The sequence below is a fragment of the Kogia breviceps genome, chromosome 3, assembly GCF_026419965.1.
Source record: "Kogia breviceps isolate mKogBre1 chromosome 3, mKogBre1 haplotype 1, whole genome shotgun sequence".
In the NCBI taxonomy this organism is placed as follows: domain Eukaryota; kingdom Metazoa; phylum Chordata; class Mammalia; order Artiodactyla; family Physeteridae; genus Kogia; species Kogia breviceps.
In genome coordinates, this window is record NC_081312.1 from 116,667,074 (window position 1) to 116,685,395 (window position 18,322).

General features: G+C 40.7%; 1 long non-coding RNA gene across 3 annotated transcripts in view; it reads left to right on the forward strand.

Annotated features, from left to right (window-relative positions):
• The window catches only part of LOC131752513 (uncharacterized), a 69,737-nt gene that overhangs the window by 1,786 nt on the left and 49,629 nt on the right, over positions 1 to 18,322 (forward strand). The gene's annotated exons all lie outside the window — the stretch shown is intronic.

The window sequence follows — 18,322 nt, forward strand, 5'->3', positions numbered from 1 at the left end:
TTGAAACAGGAGGGCAACATTTTTCCTAGGAATCCGTTGAAATCCTCATTTTCTACTTTTAACTCACCCCCCAAGTGATTTTTCCCTCTCCCCTGCAGATTCATGTCCCCCCCTTCCCAGTTCCCCTTCTAGAACTTTCCTGAAGAGGAAACCTATTTATTTTGGGGGGAGGGGTTCCCCACTTTTTGTCTTCAGATAATGCATGCTTAATTCACCCCCTCCCTTCATCAACCTCCCAAAATGAATAAAGGAAGCAGGAATACAGTAACTAGCAAAAATTGAGAACAAACTATGCTTCCCCTCGCAGTTTAATACAGTTTTAACTAATGGAATTTTTTTGTTTTGTTTTAAGAGAAGAATAATGGGGAAACACGGATCTTTTATTTTAGGAAACTGTTATGGTAAGATGTATGTCAGACTTGACAAATGGAACTAACCCTCTTCGGCTGCTTCTTGTCCTTGTCTTAAACAGGAATTAAGTTAAACACAGTGCTGAATGTTAATTACATGTTTACTGGCTAATGAAAATTACAAATGGTTTTGCCACCTCAAACAATGATGAAAACTCTGAAGACACTGTAATTATATACTTTGAGGGAAATAACTCAGAATATTGATCATAAGAAGTGTAAATCTTTTTTTAACTATTCATTAATACCATAAATATGGGCTACAGAAGTTTTTCCTAGTGGTTTGTCTCATCAGTTATACGAGTGGATGGATGGTGAGGCTTCTCTGGGGAGGTGATGAACTCATTCTCTTATAGAAGGAGGCCACTTGTGTAACTGGGGGTGCCCCCCTCCCTTTCACCCCCGCCCCCTTTAACCCCAGCAGAAGGTCGAGGGATAGTTGAACAGGGGGGCCGGGCTCAGGGCAGGTGAAGGTGATCACAGCTCAGCCTCTTTCCTCCCCTCCCCTTGTCCTCCTCTCCCTCCTCCCTTTCCTGCCAGGTCTGATCGATGACTGCCTTCCCCAGCCAGGGCGCCTGTCGGATAACCTGGCGTTTGGGTTCCTAATGGAGGACAACTCACCGCAACCCAGCGATGCCGCCCCGACAACCCAAGTTCCCTCCTTTAGAGGTGGCTAGGGCAGTTCATTGCAAAAGAAGAAGAAGGAAAAAAAGTTGAGTGAGGTACTACTGGGTAAGGTGGCTCAGGCGGCCGAACCAGAACTGGTTTCCCTGGGTTTGGGAGTAGAGAAATATTTTGCTGCTTTGTTTTAACTCTGGCCTGAGTTGTAACTTTGCACTCTGCAGTGTGGCAGCCACTTCGATCTTGAGGGTCAAAGGTGAGGGCTGCACTAACCCTAAAACCCTGGTCTGGCCTGGTCAGAAGGCCGAGCCTGCAGAGGAGTGGGGGGCTGTCAGCCATGCCGCCTGACGCTTCGGAGGGTGTGCCAGTGAAACCCGCACGCGGGGGGCACAGAACCGAGAGCGGGTTTTAAGTGCAATATTGAAGGTTTTTAAAAAGTGCCCTAGGCTTGTGGGACTGGAGACCTCTTTTTCCCTGAGAATTCCCAAGGCGCTGGTCTTTGTCTTAGAAGGAATGGAGTTTCTGAATGGTGTGAAAGGGACAGAGAGGGTCGCTTCAAATCGATTTTACTTGTCCTTTCTGTCTTTTCGGATCAACGCCCTTCAATGGGCACAGAGGTGCTCTTTCAACCAAAAACTTGTGCTACATTTTCTGCCTGTATTGGTGCTAAATACAATAAGCACTGGGCAGATTTTTTTCTTTGCTTTCCAAAGCAAGAAAGCACCCTAATTAAATTGTTTTATATGGACAGTCAAGACGGACCAATTAAGTATGCATTAGTATAAAGATATAGTCTGCAGATAAAGCGGTTTAGAAAATCACGTGTGTGACAAAGGAGAGGGTGCTAGCGCTGGGGAGGGGTGCGTGAACCAGCGATGTAGCTCACCTCCCTCCCTGGACCCGGGGGGAATTGCAGAAGCCCCGGCCTCAGGTGAGACGGGATCAAGGCCGCTAACAGGTGGGCGACAGTGTTGGAGTTTTTCAGGCCCGCGCCCCAGACTGGAGAGCGGTGGAGCCCAGGGGGTTAGTATCTCTCACATCCTCCTCCTCTGACAAGGCAGCGGCCCGAGGTGGTGGGTCCGTGGAAGGGGGCGAGAGTGTGTCATGCTTTACTTCAGGTCGGGCCCATTACCAGGTGTCTAGATTCAGGGCGCGGCCCTGAAATAAGGAAGGAGTGTGCGCCTCGGGGAGGCCAGGGGGGGCGCGGACACTGTCACTGCTGCGGCCACAACCCTCTGGCAGCCAAGATCAGGGTAGGAGGCCCCCTTCCAACTCCTCCAAGCTAAGTGCTTTTTCCGCTTCTAAGGAAACGGGAGCTTCTCTGCGAGGAAAGTAAAGTTCCCGCCCGACGCCATACGGCCCAAGGGGCGTCGAGGACCAGCTACAGAAGTGGGGAAAAGACTGAGGGTCGGAGAAAAGGTAGCGAGGACAGTGGCTCCCCGACCGGGCCACTGCAGCTCTCGGCTTCTCCACAACCCCTGCACCCTCTGAGGTATGGGCAGGCTGAGTGCCTTTCGCCCCGAAGGCGACGACTCCCAGGGCAGGGGCCCTGGCCTCCCCGCGTCGAGGCGTAGGCTTGTGCTAGGTGGCCCCCGGGCCTCGGGCGCGCGAGCGCAGCGCGCTGCCGCAGGAAGGGCGCTCGGGACGCACTGGGCGCCCTAGGTTGGGGTGGGGAGGGGGGAGTAGGGCGAGAATTAGAGCCTGGAGAGGCAGCTGAATGTCAAAAGTGAAAAGGTTGAAAAGCCAATTTTCCCGGCGCGCTTTCGCCCCCCTTTGCTGGTTGCGGAGGCCGTAAATCAGCGGCCAGCGGCGAGGGCGGGAGGAGCCCCCTCGGCGGGCTCGGCGCGGCCCCGCCCTGACCATGCGCACCTCCCGGTGGGCCCCGAATCGATCAGAAGCCTAGCTGAGGATGTCACCGCACTAAATATTTACTGATCACACACAAATAGCCGGGGCTCGAACGATTTTCCTCTGTGAGGAGAGCGCAGAGAGAAGGGTAAATCATTTTATTAGTGTGGATAAAGCCCAGAGCACACTCCGGGCTGGAGTGTTTTAAGATGTGTCTTCAACTGGATGAAAAGAGTTAGGGAAATCGATACGGAGTGATTAGAAGTCCCCGGGGTGACGAAGGGGGCCGGGGCTTTCAGGAATTTGGCGAGGCTGAGAGGGGGGAGCGAGCCTCGAGGGGGCCGGCTCGACCACCGCCAGGGAGATCCCGGGGGCAGGCCTGTGTCCCTCCCTCCTCGACGGGAGACGCCAGGGTGCAGCCAGCGGCAGGGAGTCCGCCGCGTCCCGGCGCGGCTGGGCTGGCGCTGGGTGAGAGCTGCGCGGGCCACCGCGGGGCAGAGGGCTTGGGCGCCAAGGGGCTCTACGTCGCGAGCGCCAGTGGTCAGGTTGCCACGGAAGGGGATCGCAGGCCCGGCGTGGAGACGCTGGCAGGTTCCCGCACAGCGCGGGCTCTCCAGGCAGCTTCCCGGAGTAACGACGTGGCCCAAACGGGTTGCATTTTTCCCCGCCGCGCCATGCAGCATCCCCGAACTTTCTCCCGGATGCACCTCTTCCCCCTTGTCTCCCCTAGTGTTCCAGGGAGGACGCAGCGGCCCAGACCAGCCCAGCGGGCTGCCTCTCCATCCCACCCACCCACTGTCAAGGGCGGCCGCCGGGTGGCGGAACCCGCTGCGGACCGCAGGGCGAGTGGATTCCAGGTTCGGGGCTCCTAGGCAGGTGGGAGGAAGTCTGAGGGGGAGCAGGAAGGCAGAGGCAGGGTGACACACACTAACGACGCCCCCAGGATGTCCCCGTGCTCTCCAGGGCGGGAAATCAGCTTTGGGGGGGTCTCAAGCGACAGTCCAGCGAGGGAAATGGTTCTGTGGCCCCAAGGTTGGGTGTAGAAGCCTAAAGTGCGAGGGCGCAAAGGCTTGCGGGGCTCGCTGAAGTTAGCAAGGCTTTGGGTGGAGTTTGCTGGGAAGGAGAAGAAAACCTTCTCCCCAAACTCAAGCAGCAAAGTCCTGGCGCGAAAATGGCTTTTCACTTCTGCAAGCGGGAGGCATCGGTCGCTGCTGTGAACAAACCTTGAGGTTCGAAACAGCTGCAAATAATCAAGAAGGCACTAATTTCGGGGGGGAAAGGGGAGACGGAAGGTGAGGAAAGGGAAGATTTTTTTCGTTTCTCCTTCCCTTTCTCGCTCTTAACCTTTTCCTAGAAATCTGCCCTTCCTGAAGAAACCGATAGCTTGCTGGATTTATTATTTATTTATTTATTTATTTATTTATTTATTTATTTATTTATTTATTTATTTATTTATTTATTTTCTCTCTCTCCAAATTGCTCGATTTCCTTGGCAGATTGAGGAATTCAGTTCAGGCTGTCCTACTTGGTCCTCGGTGCAACAGGAAATATAACTGCAGATCTAATTAACCGTTTTTCAGAAGGGAGAATTTTTTTTTTTTTTTTTAATATGAATCCCAATGGCTTGGAGTGATGTGTTCAGGTGTGAGGCGATTGGTGCCTCGAATTCATTCCTCGGTAATCCTCTAATTCCTGCGATGGAAGCTCGAGAGCATCGCTGACCTGGAGGCTGTCAGAAGCCGGGTCTCCATTAACCCTTCTTGGTCTCGGCCAGAGCGAAGGTTAACTACACTAATGTACCAAAGGGGCTGTAGCAAAAAAGGAAGGAAGGGTGAAAGGGAAGAAGGGGGAGGGAGGGGAGGTAAATTCACTCTAGCTGCAAGGATTTTAGAGCTCTGTCTTTCACTAGTCCTCTCCCACCCCCACCCTTCCTATGAAAGCGGGTTTCCATTCTGAGAGACAGCAGTTTCATCCATCAAGGCAGCTTACTCCACGGAGATGGACTTTAGGGAATAAGAAAACACAATGTAGTGAAATATTTTCTTCTATTTAACTGACCACCCAGTTCACTTTAAAAATAATTCTAACATATATGCAACAATTAATTATTGTGGGAGAGGTTTTAAAAAAAAACCCAAATCCTAATATATGTTTTACCTTCTTTCATTTAAGTAAAAGCTAATTTAGAATCTTGTCAGTAGCCAAATTATAGCCATAAAATCTAGATGAGATTAGGAAAATCCATTCTGCTGGTTTCACACCTGGTGGCATTTTTAATGAGTAGTTATATAATAGTTATGTGCATGAAGGTATATGCACATGGGTGTGTATATATTCTTATGGTGGTAGAAGTTCCATGATAGATTAAAGGTTTATATACTCAAGCACTAGATAGAGGCTGTCACTCATGTGTACATGCTGGGGGTCTGGCAGAAAACAGTGCAAAAAAGAGTTTTGAATGAGTTCCTTGGAATCTCTATTGTTGAAATACAAGCTGAAGCAACTTAGTAATGGTAAAGCTGTTGTGCCTTGCAGAAGCATGGAAAGATACTTCAAGGTAAAAACGTCAGTTTTCAGTTTGGTAGCTTTGGCAGGGCATTTAAACAAGAGGTGAACATCTTTTGCCTAATATATTTATTTTAAAATTCAACAATATGCTACTCTGTTTATTTTACTTTTCAATGAATTGAAGAATTAAAAGAGAATAGACTCTAACTATAGATGCTAGCATAAGGGATTTGTTGCCCATTTAACTAAGTCTGATGTGGGCTGTATATGCTTTTAATATTATATTGCAAGGCAACTCCAGCTGAGAAAGTTTTAAAGACATCTAAAGCCATGTGGACATCAGTTCTTATTTAGAAGTGGACAGAGTGAGGAAAGGTTGCCTGATTCTGTATTTTTTTCTCTTACTGGTAATGACTGGCAATGAAATCTTTAAAATGGCAGTTCATTTTTGGTATGTCAAAAAAGGCATTAATCAAATGGTATCAAGTGCCAGTCATTTAAATGTGCAGGTGTTAGTAAGGCAAATATCCAGATCAATTTATATTGTTAATTAGCTGCATCAGTGTACTTAAAGAAAATACAAACAGAACAACAAAGGGGATTTATCTTGTTTAACTTTCTTTAGCCACAAACTCAAGGTGAATTTCAGAAGGAGAAAGTAAGGGCTAATTTCCATTCTATTGGTTTTTAGAAGGCTGAAAAACCCCAGTTTCAATATAAAGCATATAATCAGAGAAGTAAGTAAATGGACAAACACAGATATACTTCCATAATAGAAAAACATAATGTATGAATTTAGAAAACATAATTAATTAATTAACTATCAACTGCACTTCTCTTCTTAAATAGATGGTTCCTTGAAATGTTGAACGTACACATTAAAAATAAAGGACTTCTGTGCAAAAGTGAGAGGAGGTTAACATAATATTCAGTTTGTTTGACCATAGAAAGTATCACCTTGAGGCTTTACAAAGTGTAATGTTTAAATAAAATTTACACTGATCTTTTTTATTTTGAATACAGGACACAGAAAGGTACCTTTCCTATCCCTACATTACAATTTATAATAAATTAATCAACCTTATCAAAGGGATTACAATGTGCTTGACTGAGGTAAATTGACTGAGATGATATCACTTAAAATAGTTTAAAGCAAAAGTGAAAATGTAAAAGGAAGAAAATATTGACTTCAGTGATAAATGTCACATTGGGTATTTATTGACAGGACCACATTACATCGCATGTCAGGGAGAAGTTAAAAATTTAGGCAACCCTATTTCTTGCAGAATGCATGTTAATAATACATTTACTGACTCCAGAAGTTATGGTGGAAATTTTTATTTTGCATATACTTTGTTGCCATATTGCCATCCAAATAGAAAGAAGTGAAATTTAAGTGAGGAGGGATGAGGTTTAAAAAATATTAAACAATGTTTTTCTTTATAGTCTTCAAGAATTATGCTTAGTTACTCATTGACTTTTTTCATATGATTTTGATTAATTTAATAGCTTTTGAAATCATATACTATTGTGTTGAAGTCATTGTTTATACATTGAAAACAAATTCAAAGGCATCAGATCTTTCTCAGAAAGTGCAATTGAATGTTCAGTTATTGAAGAGCTACTATTTAAATTTCCCAGGTTCCATTAAAAACAAACACACTTACAAACACCTGAATCTATTCTTTCCGAACAACTCTTAAAATTGCAACTGGCATGGCTGTGGATGAATATTTTATATAGGAGCCTTTTGTTCTCTTCTTGTTTAGCAGGGAAATGCCTCTAATTTGTCTTTTATGCTTAAATACTTTAAAAAAGCGTTAGTCCATATGAAAGAATTATTCATCCCCTTTAAAAAAAAGTGAATAAAATTCTAATTATACAGAAAAGGTGTGATGTTTACTCTGAAGTTTCAGGAACATGTAAAGTTTTCTTAATAAATTAGAAGAAACGCTATCCTAGATAAATTTAAATAGGGCAGCTATTGGGTATGGTTTATATTCGTGTCCTTGTGCCTTCTTGCCTTTGGCACTAAGGTATCTGGGTTTTTGTCTTCACACACTGTCTATTGTTAGCAGATTTTGAGATTAAAAAATATTTTCAAATTGTCTTGCCTTTATAGCTTAATGCATTATTATTAAATTGGAAAATAATATTCACTTCTGTGTTCAAATTTCTATGTCCAGACAATAGTAAAGAGGTGAGGTTCTGCACTACCCCCCTAAAAAACTGCAATAACAAAAAACAAAATATCATTGCATATACAAGCTAAAGAGGAAAACAAAATCAAAAGCAAAAACCTTAGGCTTCAGTGTGTTGGAAATACAGAATCATTGTTTTTACAATGGAGTTCTTTACAAGGCTTTTTTCATCTTTACTATCTACCAAGATGGGACACTTCAGTTTTGTATAATTTTCGAATTTTGAACAAGTTTTAACAACATATCACAGGCTTTTTGAAGTGAAGAAAATTTGAAAAATAAGCCTCCAGAATAAAAAAAAAAAAAAACACAGATAAGTGACAGGGCATGATGGCTTGCCTCCATTTTTAGGGATGTTACAGAAGTTTTACTTTAAAAATTACAATAACATGCTTTTTCATTGGGTGCAAAACAAGATAATTATAGGAGAAAAAAGAAGAAAAGATTCCCTCCCACTCTCCGCCACCAAAAAACAAAACAACAACAAAACCCCGAAGAAACCCCAATCCTAACCCCCATCCTTACCACTTATAGGGAAAGTTTCTGTGTAACTGTGGGTCCTGCAGTGGTTAGACTCTAGTCCGTAGCCTGGCAGCCTCAAGAAGGAGGCAGATTCTCTGAGCTCAACTGCAGATGACCTACCACTTCGAGGTAAAGTTTGGAAAGCAACTGTTGAAAGTTAACCTCTCCTTTCCAAAGAAGGTTTTCAGAGGCAGGACAGTGAGAGCTGATATAACCAATTTTATTATTTTCTAAGGCATCCCTAACTTTTATGATCCCCCCCCCTTTCCTTTACTATCCATCTTTGTGCCTCCAGGGCTAGTGAAAGAGCAGGGCAGATTCTAGATTGCTTTCAGAGTTTGCCTTCTCTGATGATGGATTACCACGTCAATTTAAACGGCATAGGATTAATTTGTTTCAATGATTTCTCTTTAGGCTGAATGCCAGCCGTTTTTCTATCTCTCCCTTTGCTCTTCAGAACAACAACCAAAAAGGCCCCAAAAAACAAACAAACAAACAAAAAAAGCCGCCTTTCCATATTCTAAGTTAGGAGACAATAATAGAAATAGACAAGTTAGGTGTAATGTTGCAACACAGTTATGGGTCTGAGTGTTTTTATCTAAGAGGCTGAAACATACAGTCAGTCACATTAAAATGAAATTGGACTCAACATTTATTCAATAAATACTTGTAGATAATACAGTGCCAAGTGCTTTTGACATATAAGGACTTAATTTGTCTTGGGTAACAAGTTATTAATATGGCACATTTAAACTTGCCACCTACAATAAGGTTTTTGAGATCTATAAGAAACTCAGATGATTATTGTGAAAAATAATTTATGTGAGGGTGGGAGATCTTTCTGAGAATGAATATCCTGATTACATATATATATGTATATACACACACATACATATGCATATATACATACATACATACACCCATACTAGTAACACACATACATGTCGGATCACATGCAAACAAAAATATTCAACAAAGCTAAAAATATCCATTCATTATGCAGGTAGACCTAACCTTTCCAAACTAAGAATGTGTAAGCCAGTTTTCTCTTTTGAATGATTTCTAAAGTGCACAAGAAAAATGCTGTTCAAATCCACTTTCCTTGCAAGACCAAATCCATTATGAGGATGAAATGGCACAAAAAAGCACTTAGGTGCAATCCAAAATCAAACACCCCCTCCAGATTTTTCACCTAGCCTAACCTTGCAGCCAGATAGAGCATGTTGCTTGTAGATAAAGGCAATTTAAGTGAAATAAGCTATCCCTAAAGTGATTATTGTATTTCTTTCTTAACTGGAGGTCCTCCAGCAGATGCAAAGGAACAGGAGAGGGGTTTTATCCTATAGACTGACTATGTTGAGTACATGTGGCTGTTTTGAACACTTGGCTGCTCTTTCATTTTTTTTTTTCGGTTTTCCTAATTGCTTCTCCTTTTCCCAGCATTCCCCTGCACTGAAATTAAGCATCATAGTTCAGGATAATAAATTGCATTCCGAATATGAACACAATGGATTTTCTAGCCTTCGTCTTTTCCTCAGGCCTCTCAATGCTGTATTTGAGCAGGTTCTACTTTCTAAGGACGTATGCAATCTGAGGCCAGTGACTGCCAGCACTGGAATCTATGCAATTTTAATTTGTAAAAAAGTTGTTAGTTGTTAACCTTCGGGGAGATTGTGCATCTCTGAGAAACCAAATCTTTGAGAGCTCTCCCTGGGAAATGATGTTACACATGAGCAGAAAATCTAGGCAAGAAAGGCTAATTGAATGAGGAGAGAGAATTAGGTTAAAAAATAGAGTACAATCTAGTATCACATTTTCACGAGTGTAACTTGAAATGAAGGTGTCTTCAAGTCGCCAGTGATGCCAGAATGTTTAGATGCTGGCCACAGATGGGAACACCTATTGAAATGTGTCTGAAGAAGATTAATAGGGCTTGTCACTGTTGGGAAAGCACTGCTTTGCTGTAAATTTCTACCAGCACAAGATGAATTACCGATGAATGCTCACTTATCAACCCCATCACTATCGTTCGACACTAAATCAAATTGAGAAGTTATCTGCAATCAGAAAATTTCTTTTTAAAATAGACATACACCTTTAGGCCCCGACTCTTTACTAATCCTACTCAGAAAACAATTCCCATCCCAAGATGCTTCTTTAGCTTAAACAAAGTTGTATCTCAATAATGTATATATTTTTAAGTTCACGTGCAATGGACAGCTGGTCAATGGCAAAGTCTGACAGTATTTTAACAAGGTATGAAGGTTTCTTGGAAGCTGTCGTTGAATATTTCGTAAAGTGTGTTTTCTTTACTTTGAGATATTTCTTTCTCTAATTACTTGGAAGGCAAAGAAGAAAGTGCTGTTTTCCTGTTCTAAACCCTGTCCCTGCAACCTAATCATCTTCTAATTCCCTGGTAAGATAAAATTATGAGAGAATTGCAAGTTTAGGTAGTGAATAGTAGAATAGGATTAAATGGATAACAGTGATAACTGAGGAAATGCATTTATTCTTTTATGATTACATGGTGTTGCATGTATCTCATTTCTAAGGTGATTTATTTGAGAAACAAATCAGTGGCATTATCTCTTTTACCATCTGTTAACCAGCTCTAAGCATCCAGAGGCTTTCTGACCTAGGAATAATAATGTTTTAATAAAACCATCAACCCTTGTATTTTTATAGGACTCTACCTATTTATGAAAGTTATTCTCACATGCATAACTCATTTGTTTTTTACCAAAATCCTGTAATGTTGATATTTTTAATTCCCATTTTGCTGATGAGTAAACTGAGGCTCAGAGACTTATCTGAGGCCATGGAACTAATAGGAGCACAGTCAGAATTCATACCTAGGTTTCCTAGGATCCTTTCAGGATTTTTCACTATGTAAATGAAGAAGAAAAGGATGGTGATACTAACATCAGCCAACATTGACTATATATCAGAACTATGGTAAACATACACATGTATTTTATTTAATCTCTTATACGACTCTGAGGTAGATATTGGTGTTATTTTCCATTATCCAAGAGAAAAATAAAAAGCAAACCAAGGCTTATGGAGGTTAGGGACTTGCTTGAAACTCACATTGCTAGTAAACTGGTAACATGTTATTCAAATCCAGGAAGTCTACATTCAAAGCCACTTCCCTATCCTATGTTCCCATTTCCAATTGCAAGGTGTCTTCAACTGCACTAAGTGGTGTCAAGAAACCCACTTATTTGTGGAATATAAAAATTCCTCAGACTCTGAGGCAGTGTGTCATAGCAGAATAGATCCTGGTTTGGAAACAGACCTGGATTTAAATTCTAGCTTTACCAGTTACTAAGTATGTGACCTCCACTTCTTTGGCCTTTATTTTCTTCATCTCTAAAATGGGATGGTTGGGTCAAATGAAACTATGGGCATTGCTTTTGGGTGCTTCCTTCTGTCATGGTCTCTAAGAGAGAAGAAGTAAGGAACAGAAAAGTGACAGCCATGTCTGAGGAGGCGAGCAGGGACAAGTGACAAATGAGGTACTTTGAGAAGCTGTGACTGCCATCTCTCAGAGACTGGCATTGGGGACACTCAGTGTTGGACGAAGTCTCTTTTCTTCCTCTCTGCTTTCAGAGAGCATGGAATGCTTAAGGAAAAGGATAGTTCTTTACAAAACCATAGAATTTAAAACTTACAAGGAAAACTTTACCTCTCTTATTTCCCAGATAAAAGCAAGAAGAAAAATCTGAGGTCTGGAGAGGTTGAGTGACTTCTTTAAGTTCTCCCAGCTGATTGGTGACAGTGTTGAAATTAGACCCCTTTTCTCTTGGCCCTCAAACCAGGAATCCACCCTCCCTCCCCCAATATCTTCCAAATTATGCTTATTCATCAAAAAAAAAAATTTAGATGATCTTGTCGTGTCCCTATTATAACTATTTTGCTGCTGTAATTATTTTGATATGATAATTTGTGTGGGTTATTATTGGTTGTAATATGAAATCTTACTAAATCTCTCCCACAATATTTTTTCATAAAATCTGTTAAGCTAACCAGCCGAAGAGTTTAAGCTGCAATGAAGAATCACACAATAAAAAAAAATATTCTGTAATCTCCATTAGGTCACTGTAATATTCCAATCTGTATTTATTACAACCCTCCTCTTATGCTTACATAACCAAAATTGCTAGATTTATATTCTCTAATGGTTCCCCAATGGGAAAAACCTGTGTTTTTTATCTTCCTTTTCCTGTCCCAAATCACCCTTCCACATACATTGGCTGCTTTGGGAAACCCCGTCTGGGTTTAATCAGAAGTTGCAAGACAAAATGTGCATTATTAAGAAATATAAATATTTTCAGAAGCAATCAAAGGGATGAAAGATTGATTCAGCATGTAGATTGGACCTAATTCGAAGCAGCTTTTTTCTAGTGAAGGCTACCGAGATACAGAGGCAGGAGTTATTGTGGCCACCAGTTGGAAATGCCCACTCATTATAATGTCAGGATTTCTCTTGCTAGGTATGTTGAAATACTTTTTCAAGGTGTATTCTCTAGTCTCTGGGCTGAACCACCTTTCCTGCCACCCTTAGGGACTTGATGTAGTTACCTGTGAGGAATTTAGACTAATTCCTTCTTCTCTTTAGAGTTTAGATCAGTGAGTATCTCCATTTTCACAACTGGGAAGTTGGCTTAGCATTAACTTCATAAGAACATTTTGGCCTGGAGGCATCTGTATTACAATTTCTTTCTTGGCTTTATAAAAGGTATCACATTATCTACCTGGTCAATCTCTATTGGCTTTCAAAATAGAGACATGGAAAAACCTAATAAGCTTCATTAAGATACCTGATTTAAAAACAACAGGCTGCCTCATTTAGCATGTTGCTTTGAAATGTCCCAGCAGAGCTGGGTGGTCATTGCTTGAATACAGGTATTGCTAATTTGGGATCTTTGTCAGTCTGGTAGCTCTGGAAAAAAAAAAAAAGTCTAATGTGTAGGTGGAATTTTAATACACAAGGGATCAAACCCTGATTGTTGTATTTTGTTTCTGTTTTCTTTCTTTCTTTCCTTTAATCCCACTTTTTGTCCACATGGCTATGTGTGAGAGATGGCTTGATTTTCTTGATATGGTTCACCCATCCACAGATAGAATTCCAAAGAGGACTGAAAATGTCTTTAAAATCAACGCAACTCAGGGAGTTTGAGTGAACCAGTTTTCCTTTGTTGTAGGGTATAGTATTATTGGCTGTAGGTTTTTTGATATACATTCTAAATTAGGCCTGCAAAGGCATGCTTCATCTTTAATTCATCACTCTCAGCTGAAAGAGATTAGCAATGTCTAGCACGCACCCCTCGTATGGTGCTGACCTCATCAAGTATGGCCTGAAATTAATTAGCCTCATTCATTCCAAATGGAAAAGGATAATGGAGCAGCATTTTAGAGATGACCATCACAAATTGTATGCAGCATATTTAAAAGGCTCCTATTTTCAAACCATGTAGATTAAAATTCTTTCCTGGGTTTACAATATGCCAGAGTTTTCAAGGACCCAGAGGGAAGCCTGGGCAGGTTTCGGATATATATGTTTGTGTGTGTGCATGCGTATGCCAGTGTGCGTGCATGCCCAGTTGTTTGTTGTATGAGTGTTAGAACCTGTGTATGGATGTGTCTATATTTAGCTGACTTGCTGTCTAGGGTGATACCTGGAATATGTGACCGACAAAAATATGTTTCATGCTGATTTAAATGATCCGGTAATAGAATATGTTAAGAGTATTTTTCTTTTTTTTTTGGTTGCCATGAATACCATGAAGCGGGCACGCTAGCACAAACTTGCTGCTATTTTCCAGTTAGACGCTATTCATCCTCTAATTTAGAAGCCGAAAGCCTCTTAAAGAAATGCTCAGTGTTTCTATTTGGAGTTACTTTTGAAACTTTCTATGTCTTTTCCCAGTCCTTACTGTTTCATCATATTTCAAAACATGATTGAGGACTAACTTGGATTACAGAATCACTTAAATTTACCACCTTTCTAAGATTAGCTGCTTTTTTCCCTTTTGGGAATTGACTAAGGAAGGCCAAATTTTTCTTTTTTTTAAACATCTTTATTGGAGTATAATTGCTTTACAATGGTGTGTTAGTTTTTGTGTTATAACAAAGTGAATCAGTTATACATATACATACATCCCCATATCCCCTCCCTATCCCGTCTCCCTCCCACCCTCCCTATCCCATCTCCCTCCCACCCTCCCTATCCCAACCCTCTAGGTGGTCACAAAGCACCGAGCTGATCTCCCTGTGCTATGTGGCTGCTTCCCACTAGCTATCTATTTTACATTTGGTAGTGTATATATGTCCGAAGGCCAAATTTTTGAATATCAAAATTGCTTTCTTTTCTAGCCAAAATAATCTTGACTGGGGTTCTTTGGTATTCTCAAAGATGTTGTAAAGTTTATTTTTATTACCAGTCATTTGGGAACTACAGATTAGAAGAAAAAACGTGTGACTTTTTTTGTGTGTGTTTTCAGGTTTTAATTTTTTTTGTGTGTGTGTGGTATGCGGGCCTCTCACTGTTGCAGACTCTCCCGTTGCGGAGCACAGGCTCCGGACGCGCAGGCTCAGCGGCCATGGCTCACGGGCCCAGCCGCTCCGCGGCATGTGGGATCTTCCCGGACCGGGGCACGAACCCGTGTCCCCTGCATCGGCAGGCGGACTCTCAACCACTGCGCCACCAGGGAAGCCCCTAATTTTTAAAATAATATGAAGTGTGGTTAATTTAGGAAAAAGTATCAGTAGTATTTAGGAGAAATTTTATCTAATGCACATTTCTTAAGAGAATTTTTTGTTTTTAATCCCAGAGTAACTTTGTTTAGTTCCATTAAAAAAGTAGGTATTCAAAGTAATGTAACTGCAAGGCTTCTACTTAACTATTGGAGTGAAAAATGCACTTCTAGGCAAATAATCTTTTAAATCTCATTGATATATTAGTCTCAATATATGTTATTTAAGATTACTTTGCCTTATAATAAAACAGAAACTGTAAGCACGTTGCCCATATCTCTGCAAATGTAGGATTTGGAAATTTCCCTAAACTCACTTTTGCCTAATCTTCTCAGCCCAAAGGCCTCTTTATTTAATGGGCATATATCATTTATATGTCCAAAATCATCAGTCACAAACTGTGAACCTATCATTTTGACATAAAAGATCTATCCTTAAATCTCCTCAAACCTCTAGCATATAATTTGAGGAAATTAGCTAAAGTCTGGGCTTCTGACTTCTGGGGGAAAGAAATGTAAAAATGGAGAAAGCTTATATTATACAAATTTGATTTTAAAGTCATGGTTTACCTGAGCCAGGGATTAAAAATGGATGCAGCTGCAGATCTTTAAATGTTGACAGAAATAGATAATTTTGTTAATTATTGTCTGGTCAACTTGGAATTTTGTGGCTAATAAACACAGTATGAAGTAAAGGAGAATATTTGCAAAAATAGCATGACTCATTAAAGCATATATTACCAAAACTGTATTTTCCTCATAGTTATATATTATTGAGACAAAGAAATGTATATGCTCTAAAATATTGCAATTTGCTGAAATATTGAACAGCATGTCTCAATTTTTATTTAAAAATGTTTTTTATCAACTGAGGTGAAAATGGCAGGAAAACCATAAATATAAGGATTAAGGCTGCATGAAATTTGAGTTCATTCAAATGACAAACCCAAAGTAAAACTCAGATGAACTTACCAAATTTCATTTGGTATCCACCTGAAACTAAATCCTCTTTTGGCATTTGAGAGTAAAAAGGAGATTCTCCTAAAATTCAAACCAGGTTTTCTAAAGCTAACCCAGATTCGCTCACTTTGGGGTAAACTACAGTTGTGTTTTGGGTTCATAATAAAACTTTCATCCCACTTTAGCTAATGATGAAGAGATGATGGTCTGGGGAAGAGAGCTAGATATTTTGGGAATTGCTGTTTTGTCCTATTTTATTTCATATTTCCTGTAACATTCTGAAGTAGGGAAGAACAGTATATGAAACTCATTTTCAATGATATATGTGGAAATGTGACCACATATGAGAGACCAGAGGGGAAACTGACAGTTAAATACACATATGAGTTTTTTAAAAAGGAGAATCTAAATGAAATGTCGGTAAGCAACATTTATTGAGTGCTTACTGTAACCAGGCACAATTTTAAGTACTTTGCATGTATTAACTCAACTTAGTTGACCATAACAATACCAAACAAACACAATTATCTCCATTTTGCAGATAAGAAAGACTAGGCACAGGGAAATTACATAACTTGCCCAAGGTTACACTGTTCCTAAAAGGGATTTGAACCCCAGGATGTCTTGTTCTAGAATCTCTGTACTTAAGCACAATGCTATACTGCCTCCCTAGAGAAAATATAATTGCAATGTTGTTTGGAAAACAAACTGCTACAGACTCTACATAGGAGAAGTATTTTCCCTTTTTTTTTTTTTTTTTTTTTTTTTTTTTGTATTTTCCCATTTTTAACTGCTGAGAACAGAAGTAAATGTAATGGCAGAAACCAAGGCCGAGAAAGCTCATTCTTGTCTAATCATCTTAACCCAGAAGTAGGAAGGGAGTCGAAGTCCCAAATCTCCCTGCAGTCTTTGCTGAGTGTCTACTTGGAATGCTACATATGTAGAATACCTTAATGCCAAAGAGATAGAGATAAATGGACTGGAATTCAAAGAAAAAAAAGTACAGAAATGACAGGGTGAGAGATTGACTTGGGAGGAAAGATCAAAAGAACTAAATAAGGAAAACTTGGAGAAGCAATAGTTAATATAGAACTCAATAGCACTCTAGAAATATTTAGAAGAAAAATGAAGGCCTACAAATGTCACCAGGGAGATTGGAAATAGGTAAAGAGGAAGGTCTAAGAGAAAAACAAATTAAGGGAACTCAGTTAGATTTTTGTCATTTTCTTGCAAAACCAGTAATGAAAGCTATATTTTCTTGGAATACTGAAGCCTAAGTCAGAGATTTCACAGGAAAACAAAAATATGTTCCCTGCCTTGTGTAGGTTGAAGCAGAAAGGCGCATATATATATATATATATAATATAATATATATAATATAATATATATACTATTACATATATTACTATATGATAGTAATATATATTATACTATTATTAATATTTATACTATTATGATGTAAAGTATTTTTTAAGCCATATGGCTTTAAAATTACTTTATATCATAATAGTATGTGGAATGCCCCCATAACCTTTATATTCACTTTCTCATTTAATTCTCATGATGAGTTTGTGAAGTTTATATTATTAGCTCCATTTTGCAGATGTGAAAACCGAGGCTCAGGGAGGTTGTGTTACCTGCCCAGGGTCATGCAGCCTGTGGTCCCCCAGCATCGTCCCAAGCCTGCCTCGTCTCCTCCCAGAACACCACACACTGTCTTCTCTCCCACAGCATCCCCAGGACTTCTCCCAGAAGATGATGTCACAGAACAACTGGTTTTAGGCCAAATTCACTGCGGTGCATCACCCTTAAGGCATGTACTGATAAGAACACGTTCTGCTGGAATGGGACATAACCTGGCTTCTGATAACTGGGGGCACCCTCTAGGAGGTGGCCTGTCTGCTCAGCTCTTGCAGAAGCTGTGTATGTTAAGTAAACACTCTGAAGTTGGCTTGGATGGGGGAGCAAACAATAGTTGGATGAACATTCAAGCATGGACTGGAACTCTCCAAGCGGGCCCCCAGTCTCCTGTGTTTACAGGCCCCCAAATGAAATCACATGGCTGTTTATAGGAGTCTTAGTGCTGATGAAAAGACTGAGTTAATGCTCCAAACCTTTCCCTGCCAAAGGAGAAAAGTTCCAGGTTCTTTAAAAAGTATGTAAAGCATCTGATCTGAAAAGTGGCAACAGCATTTGGGACCAATTACCCAGATTAAGAGGCAACAATGCTCTGTTTACACTTTGTAGCCAAGAGCCCTTTGGCTCTGGCCCACAAGCTGGAGATTGTAAATTACGGAAATTTCAGCCTAACATTGCCTTCTCTTTTGACCTGTGTGTCTGAGGGTAGAGAAAAGTAGCTAGAAAAACCCTGTTGTTACTTGCCTTAAAATGTCAATGAATGGGGAACTGAATGTTGTCTTCCAGGTAAGATGTTTAACACAGATCCTCTGCAAGGAAAGCGTGCATTTTCTCACTCAGCGAAGGGGCTAATTGA